We start from the raw sequence: 13,854 nt of genomic DNA on the forward strand, positions 1-13,854 counted from the left end.
CTTGGTTGACGTTTGCTTCAATTTGCCACAGCACACTGGCGCCAGTCTAGAGTACACATTATAATAACTGTATGCACCTCGGGACCCCTTTTCGATACATAGGCGGAATAGGACTCTAAAGAGAACAGTCGGTGACGCGTTCCTGCAGGCACCGTAGTGCAGCGGATGTACGCGTGGACGCGAATGCAGTGGAACCAACTCGCTATGCGGAGCGCGAGTTCGTCTGCTTCTTGTTCCGGGTTTGCAGGGACGTCAGAAGGCCGAGCTGTGATTGGCGCTGATGGAAGGATAAAGGGTAGACCTCGAAGAAGCTTCCTCGAGGCCTACCCACTATCCTTCAGTCAGAGCCAATCAGAGGTCGGCGTTGTTTTGACGTCACCGCACACCCGGAAAAAGAAGCAGACGAACTCGCGCTCCGCATTAGCTTCGGTAAGATGGGAAATCGCGTGAATATCAAAAAGCGCCGGGGAACAAAGACTAGAAAGAAGATGAACAGTGAACTTTGAAGGTTATTGGTACTGATAAAGCGAAATTAACTTTAGACGCATTTCTCTCTGTCTCTCTCTCTCTCTTCACATTTGGACGAAATATAGCAGGATGTAAGAGCACTTTGGCGCAGCTTGCCTCAAATGGTGCAAAAATCAAATCGCAAACTGCTGTTAAAAAAAAAATGGGTTATCTGTATGTTTATACAGTCTAGAACTTGATCTGCCTAAACGGGCGACGAGTCTCCCAGCTGTACATGAGAAATTTAGCCAGTGCAGTACAACCGCTAGTTTTTCTCCTTGTGACCTTGTGTCCAAAACAAACAAACAAACAAACAAACAAACGAACGTGCATCACGCAGTAGTGATAGATGACCGCACGCCGGTACGATGATCATCCAGATCGAAACGATCAGGGGTGGAAATTGAACCCGGCATCCCTGGGTTCTGCAGGGCGAGATTTCGCTCCACGTGCTCCGAGCTGCTGTGCGCGAGCCTAATCAAGCACCGATCCCCCTGCTGCTGCTAAAAACTGCTGTGCGCAGTTTCATGCAAGGTGATATAGTCGTTTAATGTATCACAAAGGACAAAATTAAAGGCTCGTTACGAATATAACGGCCTCCAGCCTATTTTGTTTTCTTGCAACAGATGGCCATTTGTTACGATATGCGGTAAAGCACAAGCATTTTAGTTCGTTGGGACTCTCTTTTACGGATGTGATAATCAAATCATGAATGTCCCATGTGAGATCATGTTGCTCTTATAAGTTCTAGATACACGAATTTCACCAGCGGACGAGCGGTTCGCACAACAGTTACTTGGAAGAAGGCCGAACTTTATCGATGAGCTTTAACCAAAAATATGTATGATTTTTTTTTTTGGACGGGAGAGTTTGTAAACGAACCGGAGAGCGATTGGCGGTTCTGCGGACGGATAACATTACTTTTCTTGAACATTCTGCCGACCTCCCACGCAGCTCTCGGAGGCAAATGGCGGCACAAACGTTTGCGGCACGTGTCTTCAGCGAAGTTTAGCACTGTTCGGGACGGTTCTGTATATCTGCTTCGGTACGCGCTCATTACCGTACCGAACCTATTTCGCTACGCGCTTGTTTTTGGACGCTGTCAGTTTGGTGCGTCTATTTTCCTCCCTGGCATTTACCGTGACTCGCTCTGTAAGGGGGTTCAACTGTCGCTTGTACGGTAATCAAAAGCTCAACAGAAAAGTTATTGCACGAAGCCACGCTGCATTTGTAACATTTTTCGTGGGCGATAAAATGTGTACTATTTGGTCAATGGAGGGTCTTTGCTAAGCCCTCCACAAGGAAGAAGCCGCTACTGCGTCTGCGCGCCGATGGTCTTTTGACTCTAGTTCCGGGTACCGTAGCCGGTTGCGGAGAACGATGCGGGACGGCGAAAACGATCTACGAAAACTCCCTCTCGTGAACAGCGCAGCGGAAGGAGAAAAACGGTCTATGCAAAAAGTCCCTAATTGGCAGGCCGCATCTATGGGAAGGTCAACAAGCGTTTTTGAAGGTCTTTTAAGAACAGTTATAGGGGCACTGACACATCAAAATCATATTTTTTTTTTTATTATCCGAAACGATTGTAAACGATGCCGGGACATTACCCTCAAAATTTGAAATTTGGGAGTTCAGTATTTGTGAAGTAAAAAAACAATTTCCAAATGCCGAATTCGAAGTTCCCGCGCGATCGGCGCCGGTGCCTTGACGTCAAAAATCGCGGAGACCTGAGAGTCGACTTTCTTTCACCACTCCCTGCTGTTGCCATGGCGACCCAAAGCGAGGAGGAAAGGAGTGAGCGGCGGCGTTACGGCGGACCGGTTTTGAGCGGTGTCGCCTGTTTTCCGTTGGAGGATACAAATCCAGGAGACGGCACCACAACGAACTCCCGATTTTTGGTATTTCAAAAAGAAGGGCCGTAGTGCGTTCGCAATTGCGTTAAAAAACATGTTTTACGATTGCCGTAATTAAATGTTATAGAGATGTCGCCTACAAAGCTTCTAAATTTCCTGATTTTTGACGTCACCGATCAAAAGAAGCGAGGAGGCGAGAGGCGGGAAAATCAAACGCCAAAAATAAAAAGGCGCGCGCGCGCGCGGGAAATTTTTTTTTTCGCGATGCGGTTTTTTTTGCGTGTCTATGACTGCAACTTGCATCGTTTTAGACAATAAAAATAAATACGACCTTTGGGGTGTCAGTGCCCCTTTAAAGGGGTATTGAAACGAAATTTTAGCGCCGATCTTGTTGCATAAATATGGGCTAGGGACAGGCACCACCTCGGAAATATAAATATTGCGCTGTAAAACACAGGAGAACTAATTTTAAACATAATTAAACGATTTCAAATTCTCATCTGGTGGATGGGGGGAAGTTCTCGTGACATCACTTGTGCCAAAATAGCAGCGCCGTTCTGCGGCAATACGGCGTGCCGGCAGAATTCGCCTAGGCCTGAACGCGTTTGCAAAGCCTTGGCGGAGAAAGCCAAAGCGTAGTTGGCCACAGTGAGCTCGTTCTCGTTGCGGCTCTTTGCACGACACGGCCCGAGCATGCTTCTGGCACGGCCGGTATTAGTTGCTGCGAGTCGCGAGCTGCAAGCCGACGTTAAAAAGGATATGTTTGAACTACGAGGGTGTCAGCAAGAGCCACGCAAATGCCAAATACCTGTTCACACTCGGAGCGGACACGCGCGTTTGATCGAAGTGCTGGATTCGCTCTGTTAGACCGCGTTTCGGTAAGCGCTTCTGGACCGATCTTTTACGATTGCAACTCGATACTGACATGACACTCGGCAAAGAAAGGTTAGACCGACATCGCGTAGCTCCCACAAACTGCTATAGCTCGACACTGACGTAGCGTCGAGTCAGAATAAAAATGGCATACTAATAACAGAGTGTACATACCGAGTTGTCAAGGTAATCCGTATGGCGTTTATTTGAGCTCTATATCACACAAAACAAGGAGATAGAATCAATGAGAGTCCCTTTTCGACGACAGCGTTCGTCACCGCTGTCTCGGAAAACAAGGAGATCGAGATGACAAGGGGAAAATATTGACCTCTGAAATTTAGTTCAGGGATCAAACTACTCATCCGGTAAGGGTCCACAAGGGTCGAGCGGGCATATTCCATTCAGCAGGCCAGCCGGTCATGGACAGACGGTCTTGGCCAAGGACCGCCGGAGTAACGGTGCGCCGAGTCGATGTTGCTGCTAGGCCTACTATATTCTGCCGAGCTCGTTCGGTCGGCAGAATCGTGGCTGTTGTAGCTCTTCTCGTGTGTTTGTGGATCCTGCGTTCTTGATCGTCGTGGTCTGTTTTAAGTACTCCTTCCTTTTTTCTTGCTGGTTGAAGTCGGGACGCACGAGAAGAGCACGAAGAAAAATAAATGTCCGTTGGTGGCCGATACCAAGTAACTGAGCGACGCTGTCGGCCTTGTTGATTTGATCGTAAAAAGTGCGTAAGACAGCTTCGGAGCTGTCGTAGGATTCTGTCGTAACCTGCGCAAAGGTTACGACAATTTCGTTTCGAGAGCACGGGTTTTCTCTCAAATTTATCGTACGCACTTTTTTCGTCGTGAATTCGCTTTGAGAATCCGGCCTCAGAGCTGGTTTTGTCAGTGCTGCCGTGGTTGCCGACTTGCCGTGGTCCCGTGGTGCAGCGTGCGTGCAGCCCTTGCACATCTCAAACGGCCACGTTGTCACAGGTCGTAAATCGTCGACGCGCCACCAAGTGGCAACGCTCGTAACCACAACATTCACGCCGTAGCCTTTCCCGACCGGCACAAGTGACGTCACGAATGCGCCCAATATCCCAAGACGCATCGCGCTCTCCGATGGCCGATTTTTGAGCGCGCGCCCAATCGGGCCCATTAGGGTGAAAAATATAGCCATCCGTTCAAAATACAAACGCGCGATTATGATTTATGAATATCATTGATCATATTGAACCTATTTCTGACCATAATTGGTGTATTTCAAGTTTCGCTTCAGTATCCCTTTAAACGCCAGCCTCCCCGCTGCGAGTGAAAGTGAAACAAGACTGCGGCGTTTTTGCTATTAAAACGCTGGGTTGCCCTCGGTTCCACACCAGGAAGTTTTAGTGCAGATCGTTCAGACAACTCCGATAACGATGCCCGATACCCCGCCGGCCCCTTGGCACGTGTATCATATCGTTATGGGAGCGTAGAAACAACCAACTCTGTTACGTCACGGCGCGGTGGTGACGTGTCGGGCGCACTTCCGGTCTGGGGCTGTGGGCGGAAGTCTCCATGTGAGACGTGTATTCCTGTTTTGTTTTGAAAGGAACCTGACAAAAACCTGCCTTTTCGTCAAAACGCCACGACTGGGGCTGTGCGAAAAGAGTTGAGAAAGGTTTGAAGATCAGTTTTCATGTGCTCGGTTCGTCCGAGAACGTGGATATTGTCGTGAAAAGGGAAAACCAGACGCCGTCGGACCATGATTGCTTGGGCGGGAATCACTTTGGGTTGAATTCGCGGATGCTTATGGTCATCAGATTTATTTGTTTTGCATGAACGCCGGAAAACCGTCAAGTTGTACGGACCACCTGCGGATTACATTTAATTCAAACGGCCGCCTGATCGTTCGAACTGTCGTCTGCTCTTTTAAACGTTTCTCCTTGTCGTCTGGTCGTTTAGACGAAGCCATACCCTAGACCAAATGTTGGCCCGGTACTTACGATAAGAAGTAAGCGCAGGCCTCAAAAGACTTAAGTTTGAAGGTTGGTAAGCAGGCTCTATGTAAACAGTATAGGTACAATACAAGGAGATGTTGATCATTGTTACCAGTGGCCATCCCCGACTTGTGATGCCTGATTTACTTGGTTCGATTCTGCTTGCGATTTTCAGTATCGACGTCCACCATCTCAGCTACGATTCACGCTTTTGCAGCCCGAGCGACGCCACGACTGAAAATCGCGAGCGAAATCTTATCATGCGAATCAGGCTTAATCGTACATTCTGCGAAGTCCACGCGGAATGAATCGCCGCATGTCACATTATTCACGCGAAGTTTTGCAGTGTAAAGAGCCTCGGTAATTTCGCTGAGGCCGCTCAAGTATACCACGACATTGCTGCCCAGGAAGACGTAGAATCAACAATACTAACGTGAAAAAAGGTAGGGGGACCCACACCGACCCCGACAACATCGCATTTCAGTGGTTTGTTTAATATTGGCCGGCGGCGAGCTTCTTGCCCACACTCCATCGCGTATGCGCAACGCCGGTGGCGTCCGCTAGGGGCACTCCGGTTTGTTCGCAAACATGCTGCCGTTATACAGTCTAACAATGACCGTTCGGCATGCATGCATACATACATACATACATGCATACATACATATATACATGCATACATACATGCATACATACAGGCATACATACATACATACATACAAGCATGCATATATACATACATACATAATGCATGCATACATAATGCATGCATACATAATGCATACATACATACATACATGCAAACTCTCTCTCTCTCTTTCTTTCTCTCTCTCTCTCTCTCTGCGCTATACAGTCCCGCAAGCGCAACCACCAATGGACGATAGACGCCCCTGCTACACTGAACGGAATCGAACTCCCTTCCAAGAATGACCGCAGCCGAGGTTACGACACGCTGGATCAAGCAGCGCCAAAAGTGCATAGTCACGGCGCGTGTTCGCTATCACCGGCGCTAAAACGCTCCCGGGCGTCGGCGGTTTCGGATGCAGTCATCACAGCTTCCCTCGATCGCCGCCTACGGTCCGCGTTGTCTTCGAAGAGCCAAACTTTCCTGCCGGGTGTCGGCGGTCTCGCGCAAACGGCATCGTCGCTGCGCCTCGGATTTACGTTGTCCCGTACGTTGTGCCTCGAGCCACAACGGCCGCTCGATCCCCTTCTCTCCCGCGGCGCGTCATTGGGCGCCTTCAGTCAACACCTAGATAACAAAGCCCCGAATGAGATGACGTTATCAGAAAAGGCAGATTGGAAGGGAGGGCTGCGTCAGCGCTCGACTTCGAGTCGGGTTTAAGCCGAACGTTGACGCAATCGACTTGTCCAATCTGTGCCCAGCGTTGGCCTTTTCTGATGACGTCGTCTCTTTCGGCACTACGCCTTTGTTGTCTAGGTAGGAGGTGTTGGTTCAGTAGCGGCTTCCTCCGGGAGCCAAGGAGTTCGCGCTCATTCCACTTCACTATAGACGGCAAGAAGCGACATCCGGAGACCGAGTCCTGAGACGGTGCGCGAGGAGTGAAAGGAGCGCGGTATGCCGCATTTCCGTACCGCTATGGATACGCTAACGCTAACTTGACGCCGTGTTTTGATCGCCGTTTCACGGAAATTATCGATGATAGTCCTGTCCGTGCTAAACAGAGCGAGGCAGGCTATGAACCCGACTTTGGTGGGCGGCTGAACACTCAGGCAGAACATGACCCCGATTAGTGTTTTATTCACCTATAGCTAAATCGGGGTGTATCCGACTATGAGACGTTGGTCGAAGCTCGCCAATGTCTCATACACTGGCCGACGACCGGCTTCCAGTTTGTATACGAATACATTTTATACGAAGTTCGCAAAGAAGTGTAGAACACACACATGGCCGTATAAAAGTATCGCGACCGGCGGCGTGGATTCACCAAACTCTATATTTTGCATTTGCTTTTTTTTTCTTTTGCTTTTTGCTTTTTTTACATATAACGGTATTAGTTTTTGCATCTCCCCGAGAAGAGCTCGATCGCTTCGAACAGCTGCGCTCATGTCTACAGTGACTCGCTTTTTCTCTAACGACTTTGTCGAGACTTCTTCAATGCTGGCGTCAGATAAAAGCGATCGTGCTCGGCGTCGTCTGCTTCCAGGAAGCGGAAGCTGCGTACGCGAGCAGCTGAAGAGCTGAGCTTTTCTTGCCGTTCAGTTTCTGACTCGAGTCACTCCGTTCCTCCCTCCGTCGTTAGAGTCGCTAATGCAGCGGAGTCTTATAACATTCTGCCAGCTCATTTCGAACTGGGCACGTGTACAGCTTCCGCTGTATTTGATTTTGTATATTTTATTCTCTCCAAGTTATTATTGTATTATTCGAAACATTGGCTCCCCCTTCGTGTAATGCCCTAACCGGGCCGTTGAAGGAATACTCCGGCATTTCCTTCATGACACCGAATTCGCCCGAAAATTGCTGAACCGCTGAAACAGTATCCCAAATATTAAAAAAAAAAAATAATCGCGAAGTGTTTGAATTTACAATTAACGTCCTCGTCGTTTTTTTTTTTTTTTTTGTTCAAAGTTTTTGCTGGAAACGATGAAAAAGTGACGCTAGCGGCAGGCAGGGTTTACTCTTTGGACAGTAGGATTTGTTCCCAACTGATTACAAGCAGTCTGACTGTGACAAATGAATAATTTCGAAGCTCGCTCCAGCACCCCGCGCAGCAGCACGAAAGAACACCCTACCAAAAGAAATACTAAAGGGTGTAGCCCTTACACCATTGGCCGTGCAGCGCGCACTGACGTTCAACCGACGGCCCCAACTTTTACGAGAGGCTTGATAACGGTGCGATATAAGATATTAAACAGCTAAAGTACGCATACAAGTGTACAGGAAAAGAAAATAGAAACACTAAGGTTTTGTAGTAGGGCCAAAAAAAAAAAAAAAAAAACACCCATTACTTTTTTTTTTTTTTTTACAGTTACTTTACACTAACTTAAGCTATTTTAATAGGCCGCTCGTGAAAGATGGTAGCGTCGGTTGAACGTCAGCGCGCTGTACGTCCAACTGAAGTTTAGGGGTGAGGTATATGTGACTAGTTTTTTTGTGTGTGTGAAATGCTCGGCATATTCTTTTTTTTTTTTTTTTTTTGAAAGGCAAGTTTGTTTGTTACTGACGTCACGGCCCCGAAAAGAGCGGGTAGATTTAAATGTTGGTTTTGGCATCATTTTCATTTGCCGATTTCACAATAACTATCCGAAATTTCGTGATGGTAAATAGCAATAGCATACCGAAAGGTTAAAGACCAGGGATTCGGAAAATGTAGCTCCTTGGGGCAGCTCGAAAAATCGCCGGAGTTGAAAATAAACGAAAATGAAATGGAGCTGAACGCGCCCATTGGAAGCGTGCATGCAGGCCCTTTCCCTTTTACGCGAGGGGAAAAGTGGACGTAAGGAGCGAAAGTGTGCACGGCGGGAACCGCGCCGCGGCCATAGTCCAGTTTAAACCAGGACCGTCCAAACGAAAGAAACGGCTGCATGCACCGGGGCAATAAATGCGTTTACAAAGATTGGCTCTGTCATAGCGTGGGCTGCGGTTGGACGGACCCGAAGCGAAACAGAGTGCAGACTTTGCACGCTTTTCAAAGCGTTTTTCTCGAGGGCCTCGCGGCCGTCGGCCCCTGCCGCGGGATTCGCGACGCCGAGAATCCCGCCAAGGCCGGCGGCGGCCGACCGAGAAACCGGCCGGCGTCGGTCGACACGGGGAAGCCACAGGCTCCCCAGACTCCAGGAAGGGCCCCGTTTCGTGTCTGGACGGACGACGAGCTGCCTGCCCGCTCGTGGGCTTCGGCGCCGAAAAGCAAATAGAGGTCGCCATCCGCGGGTTCAACGGCGTCGGGAGTGCGCCGAGCGTGAAGACCGCTGACCCGCGGGCCAGCCACCCGTCGGCACTCCATAGGCAACTCGAGCCACACAAGCACCAGTTCCCGGCTCGCGCCAGAAGGATCGAGATACATATGTAAACGGGTGGCGAAACGATTTGAGTGTTTTCGGTAAATGCCGCTTACAATAACGCGGACCTCAAGTTCGTTTGCTTCTGTTGCAGGAGCTGTGGTGACGTCAGAACGTCGAGCTCCGATTGGATGAGCTTGAAGGATAGCGGGTAGACCTCAAAGCAGCTTGCTTTGAGGTCCACCCACTATCCTTCCATAAGAGCCAATCGGAGCTCGACGTTGTTGAGACGACATCGACATCCGAGCAAAAGAACCAGACGAACTTGCGCTCCGCGTTCCTCGGCATTCGTGACCAGTGAAACAGGCGTCCCCCGCAATGGCAGTCCCGAAACATTCGAGAAAAACGAGCAGCGTTCAGGCCCCTTCAACCCGCCGCCAGTACAAGCAGCCACGCGACGTGGGGTTGACAAAACGCAGGATCCATGCCCCGAATGCGTGTCGAGGCATTGATCGTGACGAGCCCAAATCAAATGCTCACGCATAACTGGTGACCACAATTAAATCACGTCACCACGGGGATCGCGAAGCGATTGACGACGAGATCCTGGGGATCGCACTGTTGCCAACACCAACATCTCCTCACAACGCCCGCAACTTAGTCATCACATTTTGCGAAGGAGAGACTGAAAGAAGACGTCCATTTGTATCCTTGAAATCACGCGACGACAAAGAAACTCCTTGGTCGGTGGCGTTGCGTGCGGGTATACTTGGAGTAAAGTGGTTAATTGGTCATAATTAAAAAAAATATATAAAAGCGCCGAAAACAACAATGACCAAAAAGTACAAAACACAAGGAGCCAATTGTGTTGTCACATTTTCTGGTCCTTGTTGTTTGCGGCGTTTCTTATTTATATTAGGGTCTCAGACTGCCAGTAAGCTTGTCTAAGGAGAGAAACATTCCTATCTCAATATCGTTACACGGCCCCTTCGTGTATTGGAAGAGGCAGTGCTGGGGCGTCGGTTAAAAGTTTCAGTCCGAATAATCGCTACCCTTTAATCGATTAATTGCTTTTTATTTACTCTCACCCGCAAGCGTCATCCGGATCGTCGTGTTTATGTACCAGTCAAAGTCGTGCATCGTCACCCTATAGTTTCAACGGCACAGCAGGCCACGGTACGGGCTTCTAGCCTTTCTGCTGTGTGGTGGCTTTCCTGAGCCTCATTAAGAAATAAATAAATAAGAATAATAACAATTATTATTATTATTACGTACATTTTCAGCTCTGGATAAACATCTGCAGTTGAGTAAGGTAGAAAAAAAAAATAAGTCAGATTATTATTTCACTTGCGAAGGCATAGGCGTTTTTGGTATTTTTCTATATGAGAAAGTTTCTCGCGTCTTCACAATCATCCTTCCTGCACTATTCACGACTCCAACTAACTATAGGTGGCGCCACTCATTTTCCAAAATGGCGGTTATAGTGAGGTTCGGAGATCCGTTCCGCTGTTTAGCCTCTCTAGTGTACTGGCTTCACTGAGCGACACAAATTATTTCTGGTAATACGAGGAAGCTAGGGTGTTATAAGTGCAAGTCACCTCTTTACCCTGAAAACAAGAACTGTATTTAGCGTAACATTTACGCAATATGCGCGTTTTAATTTTGGAGCGAAACCGAAACCAACCTCTATTTTGGATTTAATTTCTCAGTAGAGATCTTAATTTCGGATTACTTTATAACTCAGAATGTGTCTCACATCGTAATTATTTAGTTAGAAAAGTTGTTCGCGGAAACTTTATTTTGTGACATACATGTTCGATCCAGGCTGATATTTGTAGTTGTTGAAAAATCTGTGCTGACATTTGTGCGTTCTCGCTGCCTTTTTCTCACTCAGATAATTGTCGTGACAATTAATGAACTGCGGGCCTTTTAATGGGTTTTGGGGTATTTAGATGATTAATTGGTTTAATATTATTCCCACGACAAGAATAGGAGAATAAATAAAATTTTTACGATATGTCCACAAAACGTATAAATTATTAAACGCTGTTCTGACTGCAACAACCCAAAGACGGAATCCGAGTCAGACAGCTGAAGTGTGTGTGTGTGTGTGTGTTTTATAGCCAAGGCGTCACCGGACAGGACTTTATATTACAACAAGTGTTTGACTGTTTCTCTATCTTGATAACGATGTCAAGAGTTTTTTATATGCTAAAAATATAAAAGAGGATACCTTTCTGGAAAGACTATTTGGGTTAATGGCATATTTTTGTGATCTTTGGGTTAATTGGGGGCATACATTGCCGCGATTTGTATTAATAATAATAATATTAAAATTCAGATATTTTATTACGTAATTTTCAAGCTTTAATAAGCTTTAATATAATTTGCTGCTTATGATCTAATTTCAAACGCGCGAACAAATATGACAATCAAAAGTGTCCTATTTATCCCCACTGGTGCCAATTGCAGCATTTTTGCTTACCAAGTAATAAAATAAAAATAGACTAAAATCAATGAAAACATTTTAGCTAATGGGAGAAATCCGCGTAAAATTACATTACTTGTGGGTAAAGTATGTTTCGCTATCAAAGTCGCGACTTTAGATAATCGGCAAAACCTCCAAAGTCGCCGCCAATATCCTTCCAAATTGTACCCCCAAAAGTAAAAAAAAAAATTATAATAATAAAAACTTTTGTTTTTATATTTTTAACTTTTTTATAACATTCAGTTACTTTCATTTGTACGCTCCGTCGTTTTGCCAATCTCGGCCTTTCCAGTTCGAAGGAACGCCTACCCGCTTGCACGTCTGCTCACTGCAGCACGTTTCGTTGGCGTTGGAAGCCGGTGAGAGAGTAGTGAGTTTTAGTATTGCGCATACAAGCGAACGCAAGCACTACGTGTTTTTGTCAGCTTTCCTTGTTCCACACTGCGCGTGCGCAAAGCTCAAAATTGCGGTCTTGGATGACGCATGGCAATGAGGCGCACGCACCAACGTGGGGCACGCAACTCTAAAGGCTAGCCCACATGGTGCGCTTTTCTCCGCGTCTGCGTCGCGTCTGCGCCTGCGTTTTGACGTCACTTCCGGCGCCGGGACGAAACGCAGCGTTTTTTGGCGCATTCCGGCGTATCTGGAGGAGCCAGATACTTTGCGTCCACGCGTCGCGTCTCCCGCTGCGTCCAGAAGGCAACAATCAATGAACCGCCGTGTTCACTAGTTGCAAGGAGCGTTTGAACTTTCTCCACTGTTTTCGCCACTGTAGGACTGTAGTTTTCGCCACGGACCTCGCGACAAAGGCGATAATAATAATAATAATAATACTTTTTATTTGCACAGATTGCGATACCCACTCGGCAGCGTGCGAGGCTAGGCAAAAAGATTGAGACCCTTACGCAGGTGGGCCTGCTAGCCCGCAGCCAAGTAGGGAAAGCGATACGGGAAAGAAATAAAAACACTCAAAACAGAAAGATACACACACAAGAACGGGTAGCAGCCCTGTGCCATTCCAAGGCAGAGCGCACGCGCGCACGCACACACACACACCCGCGCGCGCGGAGTTTACAAAATCTGCACGCTCGCGGCCTTAAATAAAAACGGCTTTTAGGCCCCGCCAAAGCTAGCAGCAGGGCGAACATGGGTAGTTACGTCCTTCCCCCCGCGGATATCAGTTTATCATACCTTTTACAGGGAATCCTCTCTGCTCCGCGAGAGAGGCTGACGCTGCTTCAGCGGAACAGAGAGGACCTAGCGAAGTACAAAAGCGTCCTGCACTTTGGCAGACCAAATGTAAAGAATACAAAGACACCGAGAGACAAAGGTACAAAATTAATACTACCGGCAAAAACCGCAACAACGTAACCTCTGTAGCGGCCAGCGGCCAGCTGTAAATGTTTTGGCGCGGGCGATGGTGATGCCAATGGCGTATCGAAACGTGGATGAGGCGTACGCACTAAAAAAGATGAAAATTAGTGAAATTGAGCTTCATTGCGATTGCTGTAATAAAAATGAGTGCTTACTATTACTAAAATTAAATATTACGGCATGTAGCCATCATTTACCGCGCGGTTTATATTTAATATTTGCTTTTGTTTCTTAAGCGCGTCTGGCTACGTTGGGCAGACGCTTCGGAAACGCAGACGCGAAGCGCTGCACGGTAGCGCTGCGTGTGGTTTGACTGGGCGCACGCGTCCTGTTTAGCGCGCGCGCCAAGCCGAGACGCGTGTCTAGACGCACTGAAAAACGCGCCATGTGGGCTAGCCTTAACGCAAACGCACACCACTTGCGTTGGCTTCTATGCGCATTTTATGGGCAATACTAAAACTCTCCAGTAACGTACAATCCCATATCGGCTGCAGCACTACGTTAGGACAGTGAAGAGTGGTGTTTGCATTCGGCAATGACATGTCGCGAGCCACGATCGCGAGCAGTTCCGCCGTGCCCGCTGAGCGGGAGAATCAGGGGACCCTCACTAGACCGGTTCCCGTTTCCGACGCGGGAGGGCGAGCTGGAGACGCGAATAGACAAACGCTCGCAAGGCGTTTTAACCAGGAGAAGCATTACATTTCTCGCGACCGGCACTCTCCGATCGCCACCGCAGTTCGTCGGTGAACTGCGGTGGCGATCGGTGGCCGAGTGGGTCGTTAGCGCACCGCAGCTAACGCACGAAAACTCGAGCTGCAGAACCCATCGGATGCCCGGTTCAT

Source organism: Ixodes scapularis, unplaced genomic scaffold (assembly GCF_016920785.2).
Source record: "Ixodes scapularis isolate PalLabHiFi unplaced genomic scaffold, ASM1692078v2 PGA_scaffold3__209_contigs__length_174095766, whole genome shotgun sequence".
NCBI classification, from domain to species: Eukaryota; Metazoa; Arthropoda; class Arachnida; order Ixodida; family Ixodidae; genus Ixodes; species Ixodes scapularis.